Source organism: Uranotaenia lowii, chromosome 3 (genome assembly GCF_029784155.1).
Source record: "Uranotaenia lowii strain MFRU-FL chromosome 3, ASM2978415v1, whole genome shotgun sequence".
Classification (NCBI taxonomy): domain Eukaryota; kingdom Metazoa; phylum Arthropoda; class Insecta; order Diptera; family Culicidae; genus Uranotaenia; species Uranotaenia lowii.
Genome location: NC_073693.1, coordinates 52694512 through 52704226, shown reverse-complemented (window position 1 = coordinate 52704226; position 9715 = coordinate 52694512).

Sequence of the window (9715 nt, the reverse complement as noted above, 5' to 3'; positions counted from 1 at the left end):
GATCCTGATGCATTCATTTGATTGCGTCATTCAGTTAACGATTTTTGGGAAGGAAAGCTCGCGTCCTTTCGAATAAAATTTATATTGTCATTGAAGTTGAAATCCGAAGTTTTCGCGCTGGTGATCGGCAACCTTGCCAACTAGCGACGTTGTGAAATATCATTACTGGCAACGCTTTTGTAAAGTAATAACCAGCGTGCCTATACAGCTACGGGTGGTTGCATATTGAGCAACAGTAGGCAAGGAGTACCAAAAGTTTCTCATTGGTGGGGGGTGGAGACGGAGCGTTTTTTGACAGCGAATTGTTCGCCTACCATGCCTATGATTACGATTGCCTGCCACAAGATGGACGATTCCGTGTATTCACGCAAAGTAAACTTGAATTTTGGAACGAATTAAATCTGACTTTGATTCAAAACATTCATTTTTTTTAATCCAGCTCCTGTTTTCTTTGAATCAATGAATTATAGTATTGATTGAAAAGAATAATTTTTGAAAGAAATAATAAATTTTTTGAATTGAATAACTTTGAACTTTGATTTCAAACAAATTCTTTGATTCAAAAGAAATTTGTTCAATTGCATATTTCTTTAGAAACAAAGTAAATTTTTTTTCAACCGAAGAAAAATGTTTTAAACTGAAAAGAATAATTTTTTGAAACAAAAACTTCAAACTTAGAAGATATTTTGCATTTACTTGCAAGAAGAACAGAAAACCGAAAAATCGAATAAAGTACGGCCGCTCGTTTTAAAAATCAAACCAGTGAATCGGAGTAAGCTATAAATAAGGAGGATTCAGGATGCAAAATGGTAAGTGTAAGTTAATAAATACTGAATATTTAAGTGAATTCAAGATTTTCTAAAACGCTTGTATAGTTACAGGACCACGGCCGACGGATAGATTTCCAAGTCTCTCGAACATGGAGAAAGCTGCGCAAAGTAACACCTCCCCAAATCCCGCGGTCGTATTTTTTCGGCCCGATCTTCAACGGCAATCACCAGTCGGACCAGCCAGCAGCTGGAGTGGCTTTCGGAAGTTTATTGACCGGCCCACGGAGAAGGCGAAACTTTGTCAACGATATCAAGGACCCTATTCGGTTATAGTGAACCAGTGTTTTATGTGTTTGTGAATAAAAAAGAATTTAAGAACTAAAATTGTATCTTTTTATTATTCAAACTCCTAATAGGAACTTCGAAACAACAGGGTAAAAATCTTCCAATTGGAATAAATGGAAAATGGTTCAATGAATAAATGCTTTTAAATCTATATCTAAATTACCTTTGAGCAAAGATAATAACTTTAAATCAAATGAAACTGGTTTTTGTATCAAAGCATTAATATTTTGAATCTAAGATTTTTCAAAAGAAAAAATCTTTGAAACAGAAGAAAATGCATTTGAACCAAAGGATTTTTTATTTATACCAAAACCAAAGGAAAAAATCCTTTGTTTTTGCGGCACTTTCCTTTGAAATAAAAAAATTTGGTATACCCGAAATAAAAAATTTTTGGTACACCCGAAGTTGTATACGTTCTGATAATAACTTGTCGCCAGTGAGTGTCGCCAGTAAATGTCGCCAGCGCTCATTGACGATAACTCCGGTTTGGGGATTCAGCGACTTGTCATTGAAGTTGAAATCCGAAGTTTTCGCGCTGGTGATCGGCAACCTTGCCAACTAGCGACGTTGTGAAATATCATTACTGGCAACGCTTTTGTAAAGTAATAACCAGCGTGCCTATACAGCTACGGGTGGTTGCATATTGAGCAACAGTAGGCAAGGAGTACCAAAAGTTTCTCATTGGTGGGGGGTGGAGACGGAGCGTTTTTTGACAGCGAATTGTTCGCCTACCATGCCTATGATTACGATTGCCTGCCACAAGATGGACGATTCCGTGTATTCACGCAAAGTAAACTTGAATTTTGGAACGAATTAAATCTGACTTTGATTCAAAACATTCATTTTTTTTAATCCAGCTCCTGTTTTCTTTGAATCAATGAATTATAGTATTGATTGAAAAGAATAATTTTTGAAAGAAATAATAAATTTTTTGAATTGAATAACTTTGAACTTTGATTTCAAACAAATTCTTTGATTCAAAAGAAATTTGTTCAATTGCATATTTCTTTAGAAACAAAGTAAATTTTTTTTCAACCGAAGAAAAATGTTTTAAACTGAAAAGAATAATTTTTTGAAACAAAAACTTCAAACTTAGAAGATATTTTGCATTTACTTGCAAGAAGAACAGAAAACCGAAAAATCGAATAAAGTACGGCCGCTCGTTTTAAAAATCAAACGAGTGAATCGGAGTAAGCTATAAATAAGGAGGATTCAGGATGCAAAATGGTAAGTGTAAGTTAATAAATACTGAATATTTAAGTGAATTCAAGATTTTCTAAAACGCTTGTATAGTTACAGGACCACGGCCGACGGATAGATTTCCAAGTCTCTCGAACATGGAGAAAGCTGCGCAAAGTAACACCTCCCCAAATCCCGCGGTCGTATTTTTTCGGCCCGATCTTCAACGGCAATCACCAGTCGGACCAGCCAGCAGCTGGAGTGGCTTTCGGAAGTTTATTGACCAGCCCACGGAGAAGGCGAAACTTTGTCAACGATATCAAGGACCCTATTCGGTTATAGTGAACCAGTGTTTTATGTGTTTGTGAATAAAAAAGAATTTAAGAACTAAAATTGTATCTTTTTATTATTCAAACTCCTAATAGGAACTTCGAAACAACAGGGTAAAAATCTTCCAATTGGAATAAATGGAAAATGGTTCAATGAATAAATGCTTTTAAATCTATATCTAAATTACCTTTGAGCAAAGATAATAACTTTAAATCAAATGAAACTGGTTTTTGTATCAAAGCATTAATATTTTGAATCTAAGATTTTTCAAAAGAAAAAATCTTTGAAACAGAAGAAAATGCATTTGAACCAAAGGATTTTTTATTTATACCAAAACCAAAGGAAAAAAATCCTTTGTTTTTGCGGCACTTTCCTTTGAAATAAAAAAATTTGGTATACCCGAAATAAAAAATTTTTGGTACACCCGAAGTTGTATACGTTCTGATAATAACTTGTCGCCAGTGAGTGTCGCCAGTAAATGTCGCCAGCGCTCATTGACGATAACTCCGGTTTGGGGATTCAGCGACAATATTAAAAAAAAGTTACTACAATGGCGCAGACGGTAGTGAAATTTTACTGGGTGTAAGCGTTAAGTGGAATCTGTAGTGTTGATGCTGCAATAAGGATAAAAAAAAAGCAAGGAATCGGAAAGAAAACGGGCAAAGAAACTTCTCCCAATTGTGTGAAGAGGTGTTGCTTATTGTAGGATGAAGAAAAATGGGTTGATTGTGGCCGGTTTTTGTTTCGACGTGCATATTGTGATTGTGATATGTAATATTGCGAATGAAAATAAGTAAAGGGATGATTTTTAAATTATTGGCAGAAAAATTGGTTGGATGTGCTTTGTGTTCAAAAAAATAGCGGGTAGCACGTACTCGTTGGTAAGTTTAGGATGGCTTGTAGGTTTAAGTGGAATTTATTAAATGTTGGCGACTAACGGTAAGTGAACTTAAAAAATTTTGATTGCTGGATGAAAATTTAGAAGTTTAAATACTATATTATGATGAGACTATGTGTCGAAAAAGTATTTCGTTTTTTCTAAGTTACATTTTAAAATGAATGTTGAGTGGGTTCAAACGATTCAAAAAAGGGAGTTGGATTCCTGTTCAATTTGATCATTTTGCCAAAAAAGTTGCATAAAACGTTCGTTCTTTGAAATTAAAATAACTCCGTTTGACAAGGATACAGTAATAAGAACCATGATTGGAATTTTGTTTAAATTATGACATGATGAACGAAATCTTTTTTAATATTATTCTGTTATGTGTTTGAAGATGATAAAAAAAACTGTGAATATCGATTATCGTTTTGATTCATTACCAACATGTTTCTCCCTTTAGGCAATGTTGTTACTCTTTGATTTTGAATATGAAATTTCGCTTGCTGTAATTTGAAATTCCGGCACTACAAAAAAAGAATTTTCAATGATAATGATCTCTTAAAGAACAGGTTTTGGATGAATTTTCCTCGTTGCTCAGGCAAGGCGGATTGTGTTAGTTGAATACCTTAATAAACTTATAACGATCAACCTTTTTTTAGGTTTGGGAAGACTCTGATCTTTATTGATTTTGGATTGGTAAACTGAGGACGATAAACATAAAGAAAATGATAATGAGAAATTTATAATATTGTAGAGGAGAAAATTTTAATTTTTGAAATATATCAAAACAACGCAAATGAATAGTTTTACGTGGTTAAAAAAAAAAAATCCGAAGATTTCTGTTCGTACTTGAGAAAATAAACGAAGTTTAATATAATCGAAAGGGGAATGAATCAAATGAATGATTGCTTGAGTTTAAGTCCAGTTTGTTTTGTGCGAAGGTCACACTCCTAATTTGAAATTATGAAAAGTTATTGAGATGATGATCAATCAAATGAAGACTTGCGAGAGGTCGAGTCCAGTTTGATTTGTGTGAAGGTCACAAACCAAATTTGATCAACATAAAAAGTTATTGAGATGATGATCAGTCAAAAGAAGACTTGCGAGGGGTCAAGTCCAGTTTGATTTGTGCGAAGGTCACAAACCAAATTTGATAAACATGAAAAGTTATTGAGATGATGATTTATCAAAAGAAGGCTTGCGAGAGGTCAAGTCCAGTTTGATTTGTGTGAAGGTCACAAACCAAATTTGTTAAACATGAAAAGTTATTGAGATGATGATCAGTCAAAAGAAGGCTTGCGAGAGGTCAAGTCCAGTTTGATTTGTGCGAAGGTCACAAACTAAATTTGATAAACATGAAAAATTATTGCGATGATGATCTATCAAAAGAAGGCTTGCGAGAGGTCAAGTCCAGTTTGATTTGTGCGAAGGTCACAAACCAAATTTGATAAACATGAAAAGTTATTGAGATGATGATCAGTCAAAAGAAGGCTTGCGAGAGGTCAAGTCCAGTTTGATTTGTGCGAAGGTCACAAACCAAATTTGGTAAACATGAAAAGTTATTGAGATGATGATCTATCAAAAGAAGACTTGCGAGAGGTCAAGTCCAGTTTGATTTGTGCGAAGGTCACAAACCAAATTTGATAAACATGAAAAGTTATTGAGATGATGATCTATCAAAAGAAGACTTGCGAGAGGTCAAGTCCAGTTTGATTTGTGCGAAGGTCACAAACCAAATTTGATAAACATGAAAAGTTATTGAGATGATGATCTATCAAAAGAAGACTTGCGAGAGGTCAAGTCCAGTTGGATTTGTGCGAAGGTCACAAACCAAATTTGATAAACATGAAAAGTTATTGAGATGATGATCTATCAAAAGAAGACTTGCGAGAGGTCAAGTCCAGTTTGATTTGTGCGAAGGTCACAAACCGAATTTGATAAACATGAAAAGTTATTGAGATGATGATCTATCAAAAGAAGACTTGCGAGAGGTCAAGTCCAGTTTGATTTGTGCGAAGGTCACAAACCAAATTTGATAAACATGAAAAGTTATTGAGATGATGATCTATCAAAAGAAGACTTGCGAGAGGTCAAGTCCAGTTGGATTTGTGCGAAGGTCACAAACCAAATTTGATATTAATGAAAAGTTATTGAGATGATAATCTATCAAAAGAAGACTAGCGAGAGGTCAAGTCCAGTTTGATTTGTGCGAAGGTCACAAACCAAATTTGATAAACATGAAAAATTATTGAGATGATGACGAATCAAAAGAAGACTTGCAAGAGGTCAAGTCCAGTTTATTTTGTGTGAAGGCCACAAATCAAATTTTTTATTAATGAAAAGTTATTAAGATGCTGATCAGTCAAAAAAGACTTTCGAGAGGTCAAGTCCTGTTTGATTCGTGTGAAGGTCACAAATCAAATTTGATATTAATTAAAAGTTATTGAAATGATGACGAGTCAAAAGAAGACATGCAAGAGGTCAAGTCAAGTATGATTTGTGCGAAGGTCACAAACCAAATTTGATAAACATGAAAAATTATTTAAATGATGATGATCAGTCAAAAGAAGACTTGCGATGGGTCAAGTCCAGTTTGATTTGTGCGAAGGTCTCAAACCAAATTTGATACTAATGAAAAGTTATCGAGATGACGATCTATCAAAAAAAGACTTCCGAAAGGTCAAATCCAGTTTGATATGTGCGAAGGTCACAAATCGAATTTGATATTAATGAAAAGTTATTGTGATGATGATCAATCAAAAGAAGACTTGCGAGAGGTCAAGTCCAGTTTGATTTGTGCGAAGGACGCAAACCAAATTTGATATTAATGAAAAGTTATTGAGATGATGGTGATCGGTCAAAAGAAGACTTGCGAGAGGTCGAGTGTAGTTTGATTTGTTCGAAGGTCACAACCAAATTTTAAATTAATGAAAAGTTATTAAGATGATGATTAATCAAAAGAAGACTTGCGAAAGGTCAAGTCCAGTTTGATTTGAGCGAAGATCAAAATTGAATTCGATGTTAACTAAAACTTATTGAGATGATGATAAGAAGACCAGCAAGGGGTCAAGTCTAGTTTGATGTGTGCGAAGGTCACAAACCAATTTGATATTGACGAAGTTATTGAGATGATGATCAGTCAAATGAAGACTTGCGAGAGGTCAAGTACAGTTTGTTTTGTGCGAAGGTCACAAACCAAATTTGATATACATGAAAAGTTAATGGGATGATGATCAATCAATAGAAAACTTGCGAGAAGTCAAATCTAGTTTGATTTGTGCGAAGGTCACAAACCAAATTTGATAAACATGAAAAATTATTGAGATGATGATTTATCAAAAGAAGGCTTGCGAGAGGTCGAGTCTAGTTTGATTTGTGCGAAGGTCACAAACCAAATTTGGAATTAATGAAAAGTTATTGAGTGGATGATCAGAGGTCAAGTCTAGTTTGATGTGTGTGAAGGTCACAAACAAAATTTGGAATTAATGAAAAGTTATTGAGATAATGATCAATCAGAAAAAGACTTGCGAAAGGTCAAGTCCAATATGTTTGGTGCGAAAGTCAAAAATCGAATTTGATATTAATGAAAAGTTATCGAGATGATAATCAATCAAAAGAAGACTTGCGAGAGGCTAAGTCCAGATCGATTTGTGCGAAGGTCACAAACCAAATTTGATATGAATGAAAAATATATTGAAATGTTAGTGGATAAAAACGAGACTTGCGAGAGGCTAAGTCCAGTTCGTTAAGGCGAACGCCATAAACCAAATTTGAAATGAATGAGAAATATTTTTATATAAATACCTGTGAATAAATGAAAAAGAAAACTTGCGAGAGGTCAAGTCCAGATTGATTGGTTCTACGGTCACAGACGAAATTTAATGGGAATGGAAAGGTTATTGAGATGGTAAACAATCAGAATAAGACTTTAGAGCTTCTAAGAAATAATTATGAAGCGTTAGGAAAGCTAATTTCAACACAATATTCTAAGTCAGATATGTTAAGACTGATTTAAACGAGTTATAGTTTGCACTAGAGGCCACAAATCAAATCTGATGGAAATAACCGGAAATAAGCTTGCAATAAGTCAGATGAGCTTGGTTTGTGCAAGCTAGGTTTAGTGAAAAAAGGAAGATGTCTGAAATTATGACCAGGGCAAGGAAGGTTTTGAGCAAGTCAAGATAGAGATAACAAATATATTTTGTTTGAAGGATCAAAGGTAAAAACTCTAACGAAAGGTCAAAAACGTTTCGGTTTGTTCGACGGTCGCTTATCAAATTTTATGAAATTTGAATGTCAATTGAAATTAAAATATCAACCATAAGACTTGGATTTACTTCAAGGTCATTTATGATATGTTTATGGAAATTCGAAACATTTTCGTTTTCTGCTGTTATTTTGAGCCTACATGCGCAATGATGTGGATAAAAGAGGTACTTAATGGATTATTTATATGTGTTGCTTTCTGCGTAGTTAGCTCTGCTTGTAATAATTAGTTCGGATTACTGCGGATGAAACGCCCGAATAGAAAAGACAACGGTTTTAAAATAACCGAACAATGATTTTCAGTTTAACAGTAATCTTCATCGTAGTATCTAAATATCTATCAACTGTATTTTATTTTGAAATAACGTTGCGCGAAATCCAATCTTTATCAACAAAAGACGACTTGAAGAATGAGGTCACCATGAGATGATGACACATATCAATAAGTTGGTTTAAAAATATAATCTGTTGCACCTAAGTTAGAAAACTGAATGGGAATAGGGGTTTTTCTACTTGAACATTTATTTACAGTCGAATGTCTTTTTAGTAAAGACAAAACAAAAAAAAAAAAAGGTAAATCCAACTGCACGAATACAATTAGAAAATTTAAGACAACTTACTTTGAGTTTTGTCTATAATATGAATTCAAAAAAAATATATTATAATAAAATTAAGTTAAGCTAAGCTTTGTTCATAGTCCCCAACAGTAGTAAAACATTTTTTGATCAAATTTTAGCGACTTTTTATCTGATAAGTTGGTATTGTTAAGGTTTCCTGAAATATCAGTAGTATTTGATGCTTTTTATTTCATCATTTTGTCAGAGTAGAGACAGAAGCGAATGTAGTATCCAAGAGCTGGATCAATCTGCTAATAAAAGTTACGTGTATCTTATAGAATGAGAAATAAGGAATTAGTGTGTGTAAAATAAAAATTTGAAGGCGAGTGATCGCTTATAGAGAAAATGCGAAATGTTTGCTACATCTCACTCGCACACGTGAAGAATCATACATCGAATCTGTGCGTGAACTTATCATCAATGGAATGAGAGTTAATGATGATGTGAGAGCGAGATGAATGTTGATGACGTCGTATTCACTTGCAGTGAATGGAAAGGTGTAAATGAAAAGGCATGATGTTGGAATCGACGATCCTGATGCATTCATTTGATTGCGTCATTCAGTTAACGATTTTTGGGAAGGAAAGCTCGCGTCCTTTCGAATAAAATTTATATTAAAAAAAAGTTACTACAGATTCCATGAGCAAACAAGTGTAGGTATACAGGTAGAGGTTTTCAGAATATCAACCTGGCAATGAATATTATTTCAGATTCTTCTTTTCAAGCGTTCTTAAATCGATACTCAAGCAGGCTTTGGAACGCTGTAAAATAATGCAGCAAGGAAAAGAAACCGAACAGCAGCAGTAGCAGCAAACCTAACTACTAACTGCATCAGGCTGAGCGGCAGCAGCCTGCTGCTGTTAGTCATCCAATCACCCGATTCACACTTTTATTACGCATTCACTAATAAATTTACCGCTGCACTCGACAACTCAATAAGTTAAAATTCACTATGCCGAGAAAATTGAAAATTTACCGGTAATTGCCTCAGAAACATTTGGGCGTAAGTGCAAGTTGAACGAATCAAAGGACGAATGAGACAAATTTCCCCTCCAGCTGGTCGGCAACAGAAAGCTGATCAGCAGCAGCGAGCTGGTTTGACCGATGGCGCACCCGGTTCACACATTTCATTATGCATTTACTCACCAATTTACCGCTACACTAGATATTTCACTTATTAAACAGCCACTATTTGCATCAGAAACATTTGGGCGTAAGTGCAAGTTGAACGAATCAAAGGACGAAAGAAAAGAGACGAATGAAACAAATTTCCCCTCCAAACGACGAATGTGTTCAGACGTATGAACGATTTATGTTTGAATATGTCG